At 42.5% G+C, this 18,386-nt stretch overlaps 1 protein-coding gene and 1 non-coding gene across 2 annotated transcripts in view; both read right to left on the minus strand.

Annotated features, from left to right (window-relative positions):
• The window catches only part of LOC124022403 (FERM, ARHGEF and pleckstrin domain-containing protein 1-like), a 26,702-nt gene extending 24,411 nt beyond the window's left edge, over positions 1 to 2,291 (minus strand). The window contains exon 1 of the mRNA XM_046337339.1: positions 1,670 to 2,291. The gene's annotated coding sequence lies outside the window, so the exon portion shown is untranslated. The remainder of the gene's footprint in view (positions 1 to 1,669) is intronic.
• On the minus strand, positions 2,136 to 2,209 carry trnai-aau. The gene has a single exon. It is a non-coding gene; the product is annotated as a tRNA-Ile (tRNA).
• Positions 2,292 to 18,386: the final 16,095 nt, after the last annotated feature.

Below are 18,386 nucleotides of genomic sequence, written 5' to 3' on the forward strand. Positions count from 1 at the left end.
ACAGACCCATACAGCCTCCATCCTACTAAACTACACTGTAGCAGTTACAAACCCATACAGCCTCCATCCTACTAAACTACACTGTAGCAGTTACAAACCCATACAGCCTCCATCCTACTAAACTACATTGTAGTAGTTACAGATCCATACAGCCTCCATCCTACCAAACTACACTGTAGCAGTCACAGACCCATACAGCCTCCATCCTACTAAACTACACTGTAGTAGTTACAGATCCATACAGCCTCCATCCTACTAAACTACACTGTAGTAGTTACAGATCCATACAGCCTCCATCCTACTAAACTACACTGTAGCATTTACAGACCCATACAGCCTCCATCCTACTAAACTACACTGTAGCAGTTAGACCCATACAGCCTCCATCCTACTAAACTACACTGTAGCAGTTACAGATCCATACAGCCTCCATCCTACTAAACTACACTGTAGTAGTTACAGATCCGTAAGTCGCTCTGGATAAGAGCGTCTGCTAAATGACTTAAATGTAAATGTAAATGCTATGGAGCCTCCATCCTACTAAACTACACTGTAGTAGTTACAGACCCATACAGCTATGGAGCCTCCATCCTACTAAACTACACTGTAGTAGTTACAGATCCATACAGCCTCCATCCTACTAAACTACACTGTAGTAGTTACAGATCCATACAGCTATGGAGCCTCCATCCTACTAAACTACACTGTAGTAGTTACAGATCCATACAGCCTCCATCCTACTAAACTACACTGTAGTAGTTACAGATCCATACAGCTATGGAGCCTCCATCCTACTAAACTACACTGTAGTAGTTACAGATCCATACAGCGCTTGTTTACGGAAGACAAGACGGTCCACCTGTGTTAATTAGCTATCTATCATGCTCTGAACACCTGGTAGTAAAGGGGAAGTGTCGTGGAAGTGTAGTTTCCTCGGATTGAAGCTGCCATAGCTGTATAAATCTGTGCAGAAACTGTTACAGTATATTTTTTTATTTTGAACGATTCTTTCTTGCTGATGTTTCGAAAAGCCATAAAGCAAGCTATGAATGGCGTTTCTGGATGATTATTGACGTTTCAAAACATTTTAAAAAGGTCGGGATTGTAGTTGACGTGAAACAGTCCTGGGCGAAGCTGAGAAGTGTAGGGAGAAGGCAGGATGTCTTCTCGAGTTTGAGAGGTAAATGTTACTTCTACGGACTCTTATGTGTAACGGGAACTGAGTAATGATCAAGGCGAAAACCCATCAACTCATACTGCGAACACGTGGTGTTAGCCAAAGCCCCAAAACAAATATTACTTTATAGGCTTCCCCTGTCTTGGATAATGTGGCTATTCACTATGATCCTGTTGGACGAGTACCTTATATAACACACACACACACACACACACACACACACACACACACACACACACACACACACACACACACACACACACACACACACACACACACATCTATTATATTCCAACTGGAGTACATCTGTAAATTCAGACAATTCAATGGAGAGAGAGAATTAACTGGCAAACCGTAGGAATTAGAGGTAAAGGAAAAATACAGGACATGATTGACATTGGTTTTCCACTTGCATTTAAAATAGTACGGCTGTCTACCATCTAGCCGCTCAGGTCACCTAAAAGACAGAAAAGACGCCCGTTCCTTTCTTACCCTTTTTCCTTCCGGTTGGGAGAGATTTGTCCACGTGTATATTTTCCAACCGTGTGTTGACCGAGGTGCATTCCTTTACGATCCAACTGCGCTGATTTGAAGCATTTTAAAGTTTCAGAAAAGGAGACGCGGCTCTAAAACGCAGATTGTTCCTGGTCGCCATCTCGGCTCGACTGACTGACGGCAAACAAACACTGCGTTCCGCAGACTTTATTACAGTCGTAACTGCACTTTACAACTCAGCTGGTGTCCTTTGTAATCAGGCCTCTAGAGTAGGAGCAATAGTACCACATAGTGGCTTCCCATAAGCATGACCATAGTTGGGCCAGTTCAAAGTCAACCACTATAATAGACCCATATCATATGGGACCAGTAGAGTAGAATAGAAGAAGTCCACCTTTATCTAGAGAGACGAGTAAAATACAAAACACAGCCTCTTCAAACAGTCACAAAAAAAAAAGAATCATGGCCAGTACGGGTATCGAACCCGCGACCTTCGCGTTATTAGCACGACGCTCTAACCAACTGAGCTAACCGGCCAAGTGAACACAGCGGTACACATTTACTCTTTTATCCGGTAAAAAAACAACCCGGTTGATTTTTATAAATGCTACAATGGCATTATCTGCTCATCTACATTTCAACGAATTCTCCAAACAGTTACAAAATATCATAATATATATATATAAATAAATACGGAATATATATATATATTCTTATCATGATGTGGTGAACGGTGTTGTTTGAGCCCTCTCTGCTCCGTTCCCACGTCGGGCGCGTCCAACGCTCTGCTCAGCGTCGATACGGATCCGCCAGTTGCGACAACACTGACAAGATGGTGGATAGGACAGGAGGAAAACGAGGAACAAAACACAGCTAATATGTCTAGTTGACAGCGTGTAAATGGCCTTTTTGGGGGGTTTAAGTTCGCCAAAACGATTACAAGATCGGAGCGTTTCATATCTATTGAATTTGGGTTGATGTTTGCGGAGACGCAGGACCAAATATGTTGTTTATCTGGCTGCGGGATGAAGGACCCGTCGGATACAGGACATAACGACGTGACAGACAGCAGTCCGGTAGATAATCACTGATATTAGATCGTGAATTAACTTTACGGTTAAAAAAAAAAAATGCATTGAAACCGTTCACTAGTTCGGTCCACCTAACGTTGTCAGCTAGTTATTTGTTTTCCTGGTTGATTTGTTGTCATTGTGCAGCTGTTTTCCTGGTTGATTTGTTGTCATTGTGCAGCTATCTGTTTTCCTGGTTGATTTGTTGTCATTGTGCAGCTATCTGTTTTCCTGGTTGATTTGTTGTCATTGTGCAGCTAGTCAGGGGTAGATACTAAGCAGCTTGCTAATTCCACAAGGTTTTCGTGGCCGAGTCGACATGTTTTAACTTTGTACGGTGCTTGTTGGGGAAGGATTCACAGGACGCATCGATAAGGACGCAAGACGCATTGATAAGGACGCAGGACGCATTGATAAGGACGCATCAATAAGGACGCAAGACGCATCGATAAGGACGCATCGATAAGGACGCAAGACGCATTGATAAGGACGCAAGACGCATTGATAAGGACGCATCGATAAGGACGCGAGATGCATCGATAAGGACGCTCGACGCCATCCCCCGTCGGACCGACCTGCTGCGTTGTAACTAGTGACCGGCTAGTTAGCTGTTATAGCTGGTCAGACTGTCGACAGGCGACATGGCTCACTCTCCGGTTCAGAGTAGCCTGCCAGGGATGCAGGTATGCTGTTTTCACCTCATGTCAAGTAGCTAGTTAAAGTACACCTTACCATAGTGTTATATACTGAAGCTGGCCCTCACCTGATGTTAACAATACTAAAGACATGCACCATAGTGTTATATACTGAAGCTGGCCCTCACCTGATGTTAACAATACTAAAGACATGCACCATAGTGTTATATACTGAAGCTGGCCCTCACCTGATGTTAACAATACTAAAGACATGCACCATAGTGTTATATACTGAAGCTGGCCCTCACCTGATGTTAACAATACTAAAGACATGCACCATAGTGTTATATACTGAAGCTGGCCCTCACCTGATGTTAACAATACTAAAGACATGCACCATAGTGTTATATACTGAAGCTGGCCCTCACCTGATGTTAACAATACTAAAGACATGCACCATAGTGTTATATACTGAAGCTAGCCCTCACCTGATGTTAACAATACTAAAGACATGCACCATAGTGTTATATACTGAAGCTAGCCCTCACCTGATGTTAACAATACTAAAGACATGCACCATAGTGTTATATACTGAAGCTGGCCCTCACCTGATGTTAACAATACTAAAGACATGCACCATAGTGTTATATACTGAAGCTGGCCCTCACCTGATGTTAACAATACTAAAGACATGCACCATAGTGTTATATACTGAAGCTAGCCCTCACCTGATGTTAACAATACTAAAGACATGCACCATAGTGTTATATACTGAAGCTAGCCCTCACCTGATGTTAACAATACTAAAGACATGCACCATAGTGTTATATACTGAAGCTAGCCCTCACCTGATGTTAACAATACTAAAGACATGCACCATAGTGTTATATACTGAAGCTAGCCCTCACCTGATGTTAACAATACTAAAGACATGCACCATAGTGTTATATACTGAAGCTAGCCCTCACCTGATGTTAATAATACTAAAGACATGCACCATAGTGTTATATACTGAAGCTAGCCCTCACCTGATGTTAACAATACTAAAGACATGCACCATAGTGTTATATACTGAAGCTAGCCCTCACCTGATGTTAATAATACTAAAGACATGCACCATAGTGTTATATACTGAAGCTAGCCCTCACCTGATGTTAATAATACTAAAGACATGCACCATAGTGTTATATACTGAAGCTAGCCCTCACCTGATGTTAATAATACTAAAGACATGCACCATAGTGTTACATACTGAAGCTGGCCCTCACCTGATGTTAATAATACTAAAGACATGCACCATAGTGTTATATACTGAAGCTGGCCCTCACCTGATGTTAACAATACTAAAGACATGCACCATAGTGTTATATACTGAAGCTGGCCCTCACCTGATGTTAACAATACTAAAGACATGCACCATAGTGTTATATACTGAAGCTAGCCCTCACCTGATGTTAACAATACTAAAGACATGCACCATAGTGTTATATACTGAAGCTAGCCCTCACCTGATGTTAATAATACTAAAGACATGCACCATAATGTTATATACTGAAGCTAGCCCTCACCTGATGTTAATAATACTAAAGACATGCACCATAGTGTTACATACTGAAGCTGGCCCTCACCTGATGTTAACCATACTAAAGACATGCACCATAGTGTTATATACTGAAGCTGGCCCTCACCTGATGTTAATAATAATAATAATAATAAATATAATAATACTAAAGACATGCACCATAGTGTTATATACTGAAGCTAGCCCTCACCTTATGTTAATAATACTAAAGACATGCACCATAGTGTTATATACTGAAGCTAGCCCTCACCTGATGTTAATAATACTAAAGACATGCACCATAGTGTTATATACTGAAGCTGGCCCTCACCTGATGTTAATAATACTAAAGACATGCACCATAGTGTTATATACTGAAGCTGGCCCTCACCTGATGTTAACAATACTAAAGACATGCACCATAGTGTTATATACTGAAGCTGGCCCTCACCTGATGTTAATAATACTAAAGACATGCACCATAGTGTTATATACTGAAGCTGGCCCTCACCTGATGTTAACAATACTAAAGACATGCACCATAAGCACAGCATGCTGCCGATAGAGAGAGAGACAGTGAATTCCCTTAGTTCATTCTGCTCATTCTGTTCATTCATGTCCAATAATAGTCTAGAACAATATTTAACACTAAATTATCCTAGGAGTCACATTGGGGCTACCCCATACTGATGACTAAAAGGAAAAAACATAATTTTGTGACTATAATATTTTTTAAATGACTCAAATTGACCTCGTATTATGCAATGATGAGCATATGGACACAGTTGCAGTCATTCAGTTGATATTAGGTCCAGCAGAGTTCCAGCACACATACAGCAGTGTTTTGAGAGAGGTTCAATCAACAACTGAGTGTTTCTGCTATGATTAGACTAAAGCAATGGAAAACAGGGGATTCTCTGAGCTAGGCTAAAGACTAAAGCACTGGAAAACAGGGGATTCTCTGAGCTAGGCTAAAGACTAAAGCACTGGAAAACAGGGGATTCTCTAAGCTAGGCTAAAGACTAAAGCAATGGAAAACAGACAATTATCTGAACTAGGCTAAAGACTAAAGCACTGGAAAACAGAGGACTCTCTAAGCTAGGCTAAAGCACTGGAAAACAGAGGACTCTCTAAGCTAGGCTAAAGCACTGGAAAACAGAGGACTCTCTAAGCTAGGTTAAAGACTAAAGCAATGGAAAACAGAGGACTCTCTAAGGTAGGTTAAAGACTAAAGCAATGGAAAACAGAGAATTATCTGAACTAGGCTAAAGACTAAAGCAATAGAAAACAGAGGACTCTCTAAGCTAGGCTAAAGCACTGGAAAACAGAGGACTCTCTAAGCTAGGCTAAAGCAATGGAAAACAGATGACTCTCTAAGCTAGGCTAAAGCACTGGAAAACAGATGACTCTCTAAGCTAGGCTAAAGCACTGGAAAACAGATGACTCTCTAAGCTAGGCTAAAGCACTGGAAAACAGAGGACTCTCTAAGCTAGGCTAAAGACTAAAGCACTGGAAAACAGAGGATTCTCTAAGATAGACTAAAGCAATGGAAAACAGAGGACTCTGTAAGCTAGGCTAAAGACTAAAGCACTGGAAAACAGAGGATTCTCTAAACTAGACTAAAGCACTGGAAAACAGAGGATTCTCTAAACTAGACTAAAGCAATGGAAAACAGAGGATTCTCTAAGCTAGGCTAAAGACTAAAGCACTGGAAAACAGAGGACTCTCTGAGCTAGGCTAAAGACTAAAGCACTGGAATGTAAATGTAAATGAAAACAGAGGATTCTCTAAGCTAGACTAAAGCAATGGAAAACAGAGGATTCTCTAAGCTAAACTAAAGCAATGGAAAACAGAGGATTCTCTAAGCTAGGCTAAAGACTTAAGCACTGGAAAACAGTATTCTCTAAGCTAGGCTAAAGCAATGGAAAACAGGGGATTCTCTGAGCTAGGCTAAAGACTAAAGCAATGGAAAACAGAGGACTCTCAACTAGGTTAAAGACTAAAGCAATGGAAAACAGAGGGCTCTCTAAGCTAGGCTAAAGCACTGGAAAACAGAGGACTCTCTAAGCTAGGCTAAAGCACTGGAAAACAGAGGATTCTCTAAGATAGACTAAAGCAATGGAAAACAGAGGACTCTGTAAGCTAGGCTAAAGACTAAAGCAATGGAAAACAGGGGATTCTCTGAGCTAGGCTAAAGACTAAAGCAATGGAAAACTGGGGATTCTCTGAGCTAGGCTAAAGCAATGGAAAACAGGGGATTCTCTGAGCTAGGCTAAAGACTAAAGCAATGGAAAACAGAGGACTCTCTAAACTAGGTTAAAGACTAAAGCAATGGAAAACAGAGGGCTCTCTAAGCTAGGCTAAAGCACTGGAAAACAGAGGACTCTCTAAGCTAGGCTAAAGCACTGGAAAACAGAGGATTCTCTAAGATAGACTAAAGCAATGGAAAACAGAGGACTCTGTAAGCTAGGCTAAAGACTAAAGCACTGGAAAACAGAGGATTCTCTAAACTAGACTAAAACAGAGGATTCTCTAAGCTAGGCTAAAGACTAAAGCACTGGAAAACAGAGGACTCTCTGAGCTAGGCTAAAGACTAAAGCACTGGAAAACAGAGGACTCTCTGAGCTAGGCTAAAGACTAAAGCACTGGAATGTAAATGTAAATGAAAACAGAGGATTCTCTAAGCTAGACTAAAGCAATGGAAAACAGAGGATTCTCTAAGCTAGACTAAAGCAATGGAAAACAGAGGATTCTCTAAGCTAGGCTAAAGACTTAAGCACTGGAAAACAGGATTCTCTAAACTAGACTAAAGCAATGGAAAACAGAGGATTCTCTGAGCTAGGCTAAAGACTAAAGCAATGGAAAACTGGGGATTCTCTGAGCTAGGCTAAAGCAATGGAAAACAGGGGATTCTCTGAGGTAGGCTAAAGACTAAAGCACTGGAAAACAGAGGACTCTCTAAGCTAGGCTAAAGCACTGGAAAACAGAGGACTCTCTAAGCTAGGCTAAAGACTAAAGCAATGGAAAACAGAGAATTATCTGAACTAGGCTAAAGACTAAAGCACTGGAAAACAGAGGACTCTCTAAGCTAGGCTAAAGCACTGGAAAACAGAGGACTCTCTAAGCTAGGCTAAAGCAATAGAAAACAGAGGACTCTAAGCTAGGCTAAAGCACTGGAAAACAGATGACTCTCTAAGCTAGGCTAAAGCAATGGAAAACAGAGGACTCTAAGCTAGGCTGAAGCACTGGAAAACAGGACTCTAAGCTAGGCTAAAGCAATGGAAAACAGAGGACTCTCTAAGCTAGGCTAAAGACTAAAGCACTTGAAAACAGAGGATTCTCTAAGCTAGACTAAAGCAATGGAAAACAGAGGACTCTCTAAGCTAGGCTAAAGACTAAAGCACTGGAAAACAGAGGACTCTGAGCTAGGCTAAAACTAAAGCACTGGAAAACAGATGATTCTCTGAGCTAGGCTAAAGCAATGGAAAACAGGATTCTCTAAGCTAGACTAAAGCAATGGAAAACAGAGGATTCTCTAAGCTAGGCTAAAGACTAAAGCAATGGAAAACAGAGGATTCTCTGAGCTAGGCTAAAGACTAAAGCACTGGAAAACAGATGATTCTCTAAGCTAGACTAAAGCAATGGAAAACAGAGGATTCTCTAAGCTAGGCTAAAGATTAAAGCAATGGAAAACAGAGGATTCTCTGAGCTAGGCTAAAGACTAAAGCACTGGAAAACAGAGGACTCTGAGCTAGGCTAAAACTAAAGCACTGGAAAACAGATGATTCTCTGAGCTAGGCTAAAGCAATGGAAAACAGGATTCTCTAAGCTAGACTAAAGCAATGGAAAACAGAGGATTCTCTAAGCTAGGCTAAAGACTAAAGCAATGGAAAACAGAGGATTCTCTGAGCTAGGCTAAAGACTAAAGCAATGGAAAACAGAGGATTTTCTGAGCTAGGCTAAAGCAATGGAAAACAGAGGACTCTCTAAGCTAGGCTAAAGCAATAGAAAACAGAGGACTCTCTAAGCTAGGCTAAAGCACTGGAAAACAGATGACTCTCTAAGCTAGGCTAAAGCAATGGAAAACAGAGGACTCTCTAAGCTAGGCTAAAGACTAAAGCACTGGAAAACAGGATTCTCTAAGCTAGACTAAAGCAATGGAAAACAGAGGACTCTCTAAGCTAGGCTAAAGACTAAAGCACTGGAAAACAGAGGACTCTGAGCTAGGCTAAAACTAAAGCACTGGAAAACAGATGATTCTCTGAGCTAGGCTAAAGCAATGGAAAACAGGATTCTCTAAGCTAGACTAAAGCAATGGAAAACAGAGGATTCTCTGAGCTAGGCTAAAGACTAAAGCAATGGAAAACAGAGGATTTGCTGAGCTAGGCTAAAGACTAAAGCAATGGAAAACAGAGGATTTTCTGAGCTAGGCTAAAGCAATGGAAAACAGGATTCTCTGAGCTAGGCTAAAGACTAAAGCACTGGAAAGCAGAGGATTCTCAGAGCTAGGCTAAAGACTAAAGCAATGGAAAACACAGGACTCTCTAAGCTAGGCTAAAGACTAAAGCAATGGAAAATAGGATTCTCTGAGCTAGACTAAAGCAATGGAAAACAGAGGATTCTCTGAGCTAGGCTAAAGCAATGGAAAACAGAGTATTCTCTAAGCTAGGCTAGAGACTAAAGCACTGGAAACAGAGGATTCTCTGAGCTAGGCTAAAGCAATGGGAACCAGGATTATCTGAGCTAGGCTAAAGCAATGGAAAACAGGATTCTCTGAGCTAGGCTAAAGACTAAAGCACTGGAAAACAGGATTCTCTGAGCTAGGCTAAAGCAATGGAAAACAGAGGATTATCTGAGCTAGGCTAAAGCAATGGTAAACAGAGGATCCTCTGAGCTAGGTTAAAGACTAAAGCAATGGAAAACAGAGGACTCTCTAAGCTAGGCTAAATACTAAAGCACTGGAAACTAGTATTCTCTGAGCTAGGCTAAAGCAATGGAAAACTGAGGACTCTCTAAGCTAGGCTAAAGACAAAAGCACTGGAAACAGAGGATTCTCTGAGCTAGGCTAAAGACTAAAGCAATGGAAAATAGAGGACTCTCTAAGCTAGGCTAAAGACTAAAGCAATGGAAAACAGAGGACTCTCTAAGCTAGGCTAAAGACTAAAGCAATGGAAAACAGGGGATTCTCTGAGCTAGGCTAAAGCACTGGAAAACAGAGGACTCTCTAAGCTAGGCTAAAGCACTGGAAAACAGAAGACTCTCTAAACTAGGCTAAAGCAATGGAAAACAGAGGACTCTCTAAGCTAGGCTAAAGCAATAGAAAACAGAGGACTCTCTAAGCTAGGCTAAAGACTAAAGCATTGGAAAACAGAGTACTCTCTAAGCTAGGCTAAAGCAATAGAAAACAGAGGACTCTCTAAGCTAGGCTAAAGCACTGGAAAACAGAGGACTCTAAGCTAGGCTAAAGCAATAGAAAACAGAGGACTCTCTAAGCTAGGCTAAAGACTAAAGCACTGGAAAACAGAGGACTCTCTAAGCTAGGCTAAAGACTAAAGCACTGGAAAACAGAGGACTCTATTATTATTATTATATTATATTAAGCTAGGCTAAAGCAATAGAAAACAGAGGACTCTCTAAGCTAGGCTAAAGCACTGGAAAACAGAGGACTCTCTAAGCTAGGCTAAAGACTAAAGCAATGGAAAACAGAGGACTCTCTAAGCTTGGCTAAAGCACTGGAAAACAGAGGACTCTAAGCTAGGCTAAAGCACTGGAAAGCAGAGGACTCTCTAAACTAGGCTAAAGCACTGGAAAACAGAGGACTCTCTAAGATAGGCTAAAGACTAAAGCAATGGAAAACAGAGGACTCTCTAAGCTTGGCTAAAGCACTGGAAAACAGAGGACTATCTAAGCTAGGCTAAAGACTAAAGCACTGGAAAACAGGACTCTCTAAGCTAGGCTAAAGCAATAGAAAACAGAGGACTCTCTAAGCTAGGCTAAAGCACTGGAATACAGAGGACTCTCTAAGCTAGGCTAAAGCACTGGAAAACAGAGGACTCTCCAAACTAGGCTAAAGCAATGGAAAACAGAGGACTCTCTAAGCTAGGCTAAAGCACTGGAAAACAGAGGACTCTCTAAGCTAGGCTAAAGCACTGGAAAACAGAGGACTCTCTAAGCTAGGCTAAAGCAATAGAAAACAGAGGACTCTCTAAGCTAGGCTAAAGCAATAGAAAACAGAGGACTCTCTAAGCTAGGCTAAAGCAATAGAAAACAGAGGACTCTCTAAGCTAGACTAAAGCAATAGAAAACAGAGGACTCTCTAAGCTAGACTGAAGATTTTAACCAAAAACAGGCTCCCTGACTGACATCTCTTCCTGAAATGTGACCTGTTCACATCTGTACTTGAATACAGCTGGTTGCCAAGTCATATGTTTGTAAATCGCAGTGTGAGTGATATATCTAGCGTGCATTACCTACAGTAGACCGCAATGTGAGTGATATATCTAGTGTGCTTTACCTACAGTAGACCACAATGTGAGTGATATATCTAGCGTGCATCATATCTAGCCTACAGTAGACCACAATGTGAGTGATATATCTAGCGTGCATCATATCTAGCCTACAGTAGACCGCAATGTGAGTGATATATCTAGCGTGCATCATATCTAGCCTACAGTAGACCACAATGTGAGTGATATATCTAGCGTGCATCATATCTAGCCTACAGTAGACCGCAATGTGAGTGATATATCTAGCGTGCATCATATCTAGCCTACAGTAGACCGCAATGTGAGTGATATATCTAGCGTGCATTACCTACAGTAGACCGCAATGTGAGTGATATATCTAGCGTGCATTACCTACAGTAGACCACAATGTGAGTGATATATCTAGCGTGCATCATATCTAGCCTACAGTAGACCACAATGTGAGTGATATATCTAGCGTGCATCATATCTAGCCTACAGTAGACCGCAATGTGAGTGATATATCTAGCGTGCATCATATCTAGCCTACAGTAGACCGCAATGTGAGTGATATATCTAGCGTGCATCATATCTAGCCTACAGTAGACCACAATGTGAGTGATATATCTAGCGTGCATCATATCTAGCCTACAGTAGACCACAATGTGAGTGATATATCTAGTGTGCATCATATCTAGCCTACAGTAGACCGCAATGTGAGTGATATATCTAGCGTGCATCATATCTAGCCTACAGTAGACCACAATGTGAGTGATATATCTAGCGTGCATCATATCTAGCCTACAGTAGACCGCAATGTGAGTGATATATCTAGTGTGCATCATATCTAGCCTACAGTAGACCGCAATGTGAGTGATATATCTAGCGTGCATCATATCTAGCCTACAGTAGACCGCAATGTGAGTGATATATCTAGCGTGCATCATATCTAGCCTACAGTAGACCGCAATGTGAGTGATATATCTAGCGTGCATCATATCTAGCCTACAGTAGACCACAATGTGAGTGATATATCTAGCGTGCATCATATCTAGCCTACAGTAGACCGCAATGTGAGTGATATATCTAGCGTGCATCATATCTAGCCTACAGTAGACCGCAATGTGAGTGATATATCTAGCGTGCATTACCTACAGTAGACCGCAATGTGAGTGATATATCTAGCGTGCATTACCTACAGTAGACCACAATGTGAGTGATATATCTAGCGTGCATCATATCTAGCCTACAGTAGACCACAATGTGAGTGATATATCTAGCGTGCATCATATCTAGCCTACAGTAGACCACAATGTGAGTGATATATCTAGCGTGCATCATATCTAGCCTACAGTAGACCACAATGTGAGTGATATATCTAGCGTGCATCATATCTAGCCTACAGTAGACCACAATGTGAGTGATATATCTAGCGTGCATTACCTACAGTAGACCACAATGTGAGTGATATATCTAGCGTGCATTACCTACAGTAGACCACAATGTGAGTGATATATCTAGCGTGCATCATATCTAGCCTACAGTAGACCACAATGTGAGTGATATATCTAGCGTGCATCATATCTAGCCTACAGTAGACCACAATGTGAGTGATATATCTAGCGTGCATCATATCTAGCCTACAGTAGACCAGTATTTTCCATGAGCTGAGTGTTGTGTGTTGGTTTTCTGAGAGGTGGAACAGCTAAGGGCATTTCCTTCTAAAATTACCCATGAGCACCAAAATGTAAAGTTCATAGGAGCGTGTCGAATTGGGTGTCAAATGAAAGCTTTGTCTATAAATATATTTTTTAATTAAGCTCTGTATATACATTTTCCAACCGTTTTCCATCATAACAATGAGGAATAAGCAAAGGCTTTGATTTCTGCTCAGATGAGGGGTCTTGAACAACGTCTAGCAGAAAGTCCTAAAATGTATAAGAAATACATCAAAACACAAAATTGTTGAAGACCCCCTTGCCAACTAATATCAAATGATTTGCCTTATGTAAGTTAAGAAACGTTGACTTGTAAGTCCGTTACCAAAAACCTCCGTCTTTAAGATATTTTCTAATTTCTCTCCCTCGTGAGGAGGAAGGATAATGAAAGTTCACAAATTAACAAGTGAAGGTAGACCCACCCATTACTTAGTGTTTTTACTCATATCAACTTTGCTAATGAATTAAGTGATTTAAAACTCGTAATTCTCTTTCCAAATCGGAAATGGAATTACTGAAATTACTGGAATTACTGAAAAATGTAATTAATTAATAATAATTAAATAATGATTAGTTATTTGTCACCTGCTTGGTAAACAACAGGTGTAGACTAACGGTGAAATGCTCACTCACGGATCCTTTTCCAACAAAGCAGATTAAGATTACAACAATAAATCATTGAAATGGGGACACAAGGAATAAATACACAGTGAATAACGAGTCAAAATAATGTTGCTATGTACAAAGCATTTGGAAAGTATTCAGACCCCTTTTCTTTTTCAACATTTTGTTACATTACAGCCTTATTCTAAAATGGATTAAATAAAACATTGTTTTCCTCATCAATCTACACAATACCCCATAATGACAAAGCAAAAACAGGTTTTTAGACATGTTTGCTAATTTATGAAAATAAAAAACAGAAATACCTTATTTATATAAGTATTCAGACCCTTTTGCTATGAGACTCGAAATTGAGCTCAGGTGCATCCTGTTTCCATTGATCATCCTTGAGATGTTTCTACAACTTGATTGGAGTCCACTTGTGTTAAATTAAATTGATTGAACATTATTTGGAAAAGTACACACTTGTCTACATAAGGTCCCACAGCATGTCAGAACTAAAACTAAGCCATTAGGTTGAAGGAATTGTCTGTTGAGCTCAGAGACAGGATTGTGTCGAGGCACCAATCTGGGAGAGTGTACCAACAAATGTCTGGAGCATTGAAGGTCCCCAAGAACACAGTGGTCTCCATCATTCTTAAATGGAAGACGTTTGGAACCACCAAGACTCTTCCTAGAGCTGGCCGCCCTGCCAAACTGAGCAATCGGGGGAGAAGGGCCTTGGTCAGGGAGGAGAGCAAGAACCCAGGGGTCACTCTGACAGGGCTCCAGAGTTCCTCTGTGGAGATGGGAGAGCCTTCCAGAAGGACAACCATCTCTGCAGCCCTCCACCAATCAGGCCTTTCTGGTTGGAGTGGCCAGATGGAAGCCACTCTTCAGTAAAAGGCACAGCCTGCTTGGAGTTTGCCATAAGGCACCTAAAGGACCCTCAGACCGTGAGAAACAAGATTCTCTGATCTGATGAAACCAAGATTGAACTCTGTGGCCTGAATGCAGTGTGTCACGTCTGGAGGAAACCTGGCACCATCCCTACGGTGAAGCATGGTGGTGGCAGCATCATGCTGTGGGGATGTTTGTCAGCGGCAGAGACTGGGAGACTAGTCAGGATCAAGAGAAAGATTAATGGAGCAAAGTACAGAAAGATCCTTGATGAAAACCTGCTCCAGAGTGCTCAGGACCACCGCCTGGGGGCGAAGGACAACTACGCTAAGCACACAGCCAAGACAATGCAAGAGGGGCTTTGGGACAAGTCTCCGAATGTCCTTGAGTGGCCCAGCCAGAGCCCGGACTTGAACCCGATCGAACATCTCTGGAGAGACCTGAAAATAGCTGTGCAGCGACGCTCCCCATCTAACCTGACAGAGCCTGAGGGGATCTACAGAGAAGAATGGGAGAAACTCCCCAAATACAGGTGACAAGCTTGTAGCGTCAAACCCAAGAAGACTCGAGGCTGTAATCGCTGGCAGAGGTGCTTCAACAAAGTAAAGGGTCTGAATACTTATGTAAATGTAATTATGGGGTATTGAGATGTCATTATGGGGTATTGAGATGTCATTATGGGGTATTGTGATGTCATTATGGGGTATTGTGATGTCATTATGGGGTATTGAGATGTCATTATGGGGTATTGAGATGTCATTATGGGGTATTGTGATGTCATTACAGGGTATTGTGATGTCATTACGGGGTATTGTGATGTCATTACGGGGTATTGAGATGTCATTATGGGGTATTGTGATGTCATTATGGGGTATTGTGATGTCATTATGGGGTATTGTGATGTCATTATGGGGTATTGAGATGTCATTATGGGGTATTGTGATGTCATTATGGGGTATTGTGATGTCATTATGGGGTATTGAGATGTCATTATGGGGTATTGAGATGTCATTATGGGGTATTGAGATGTCATTATGCGGTATTGAGATGTCATTATGGGGTATTGAGATGTCATTATGGGGTATTGAGATGTCATTATGGGGTATTGTGTGTAGATTGAAGGGGATAAAAATGATTTAACCCATTTTACAATGAGGCTGTAATGCAACGGTGTGGGGGAAAAGTCAAGGGGTCTGAATACTTTCCAAGATGAGTACTGTAGGGTTAGGGTCAGGACCAAGGGAGAGTACTGTAGGGTTAGGGTCAGGACCAAGGGAGAGTACTGTAGGGTCAGAGGTCAATACCAGGGGAGAGTACTGTAGGGTTAGGGTTAGGGTCAGGACCAAGGGAGAGTACTGTAGGGTCAGAGGTCAATACCAGGGGAGAGTACTGTAGGGTTAGGGTCAGGACCAAGGGAGAGTACTGTAGGGTTAGGGTCAGGACCAAGGGAGAGTACTGTAGGGTTAGGGTCAGGACCAAGGGAGAGTACTGTAGGGTTAGGGTCAGGACCAAGGGAGAGTACTGTAGGGTTAGGGTCAGGACCAAGGGAGAGTACTGTAGGGTTAGGGTCAGGACCAAGGGAGAGTACTGTAGGGTTAGGGTCAGGAACAAGGGAGAGTACTGTAGGGTTAGGGTCAGGACCAAGGGAGAGTACTGTAGGGTTAGGGTCAGGACCAAGGGAGAGTACTGTAGGGTTAGGGTCAGGACCAAGGGAGAGTACTGTAGGGTTAGGGTCAGGACCAAGGGAGAGTACTGTAGGGTTAGGGTCAGGACCAAGGGAGAGTACTGTAGGGTTAGGGTCAGGACCAAGGGAGAGTACTGTAGGGTTAGGGTCAGGACCAAGGGAGAGTACTGTAGGGTTAGGGTCACAGGTCCGGACCAGGGGAGAGTACTGTAGGGTCAGAGGTCAAAGCAGAGCGACATCCTAGTCCCAGGTTGTGTCATGGAAATAGAAGAGAACTCCTTTATTCAACATTCTGTTCGCTATAAAGAGAACTCCTTTATTCAACATTCTGTTCGCTATAAAGAGAACTCCTTTATTCAATATTCTGTTCAATATAAAGAGAACTCCTTTATTCAATATTCTGTTCGCTATAAAGAGAACTCCTTTATTCAACATTCTGTTTGCTATAAAGAGAACTCCTTTATTCAACATTCTGTTCGCTATAAAGAGAACTCCTTTATTCAATATTCTGTTCAATATAAAGAGAACTCCTTTATTCAACATTCTGTTTGCTATAAAGAGAACTCCTTTATTCAATATTCTGTTCGCTATAAAGAGAACTCCTTTATTCAACATTCTGTTCGCTATAAAGAGAACTCCTTCATTCAACATTCTGTTCGCTATAAAGAGAACTCCTTTATTCAACATTCTGTTCGCTATAAAGAGAACTCCTTTATTCAATATTCTGTTCGCTATAAAGAGAACTCCTTTATTCAACATTCTGTTCGCTATAAAGAGAACTCCTTTATTCAACATTCTGTTCGCTATAAAGAGGACTTCTTGGCTTCATCATTGCTGCGGTGTTGCAACATTTTGTTCACAAAATAATGCTACCTGATATTGTTTAACTCTTATCACATGTCATGGATTAAACTTCTAAACACTGCTGCTCTCTCCTCCCCCTCCCTCACTCCCTCCCTTCGCACTCTATCCCTCCCTCCTCCCCCCTACCTCCCTCTCTCCCTCCCTTCTCCTCCCTCTCTCCCGCCCTTCTCCTCCCTCTCTCCCTCCTCCACCTCCCCTCCCTCTCTCCTCCCCTCCCTCTCGTCCCTTCTCCCTCTATCCCTCCCTCCCTTCTCCTCCCTCTCTCCTCCCCCTCCCCCTCCCTCTCTCCCTTCCTTCTCCTCCCTCTCTCCCTCCTCCCCTCCTACCTCCCTCTCTCCTCCCCCTCCGTCTCTCCCTCCCTCCTCCCTCCTTCTCCTCCCTCCCTTCCTCCCCCTCCCTCTCTTCCTTCTCCTCCCTCTCTCCCTCCTCCCCCTCCTACCTCCTCCTCCCCCCCTCCCTCTCTCCCTTCCTTCTCCTCCCTCTCTCCTCCTCCCCTCCTACCTCCCTCTCTTCCCTCCCCCTCCCTCTCTCCCTTCCTTCTCCTCCCTCTCTCCCTCCTCCCCCTCCTACCTCCCTCTCTCCTCCCCTCCCTCTCTCCTTCTCCTCCTGTAGAACCGGAAGGCAGACCCAGAGGAGCTGTTCACTAAGTTGGAGAGGATCGGTAAAGGCTCGTTTGGTGAGGTGTTTAAAGGAATAGACAACAGGACTCCAGAAGGTGGTGGCCATTAAGATCATTGACCTGGAGGAGGCTGAGGATGAGATGGAGGATATTCAGCAGGAGATCACTGTGTTGAGTCAGTGTGACAGTCCCTTCATCACCAAGTACTATGGCTCATACCTGAAGGTAGGTCATAGGGTTAGGGGTCAGGGTTAAAGGTTATGGAGCAGGAGCAGGAGAGGTCAGTGTGACAGTCCCTTCATCACCAAGTACTATGGATCATACCTGAAGGTAGGTCATAGGGTTAGGGGTCAGGGTTAAAGGTTATGGAGCAGGAGAGGTCAGTGTGACAGTCCCTTCATCACCAAGTACTATGGATCATACCTGAAGGTGGAGTCATAGGGTTAGGGGTCAGGGTTAAAGGTTATGGAGCAGGAGAGGTCAGTGTGACAGTCCCTTCATCACCAAGTACTATGGATCATACCTGAAGGTAGGTCACTAGGGTTGAGGGTCAGGGTTAAGGTTATGGAGCAGGAGATGTCTCCTATCTCAAAGTG

Source organism: Oncorhynchus gorbuscha, unplaced genomic scaffold (assembly GCF_021184085.1).
Source record: "Oncorhynchus gorbuscha isolate QuinsamMale2020 ecotype Even-year unplaced genomic scaffold, OgorEven_v1.0 Un_scaffold_1370, whole genome shotgun sequence".
NCBI classification, from domain to species: domain Eukaryota; kingdom Metazoa; phylum Chordata; class Actinopteri; order Salmoniformes; family Salmonidae; genus Oncorhynchus; species Oncorhynchus gorbuscha.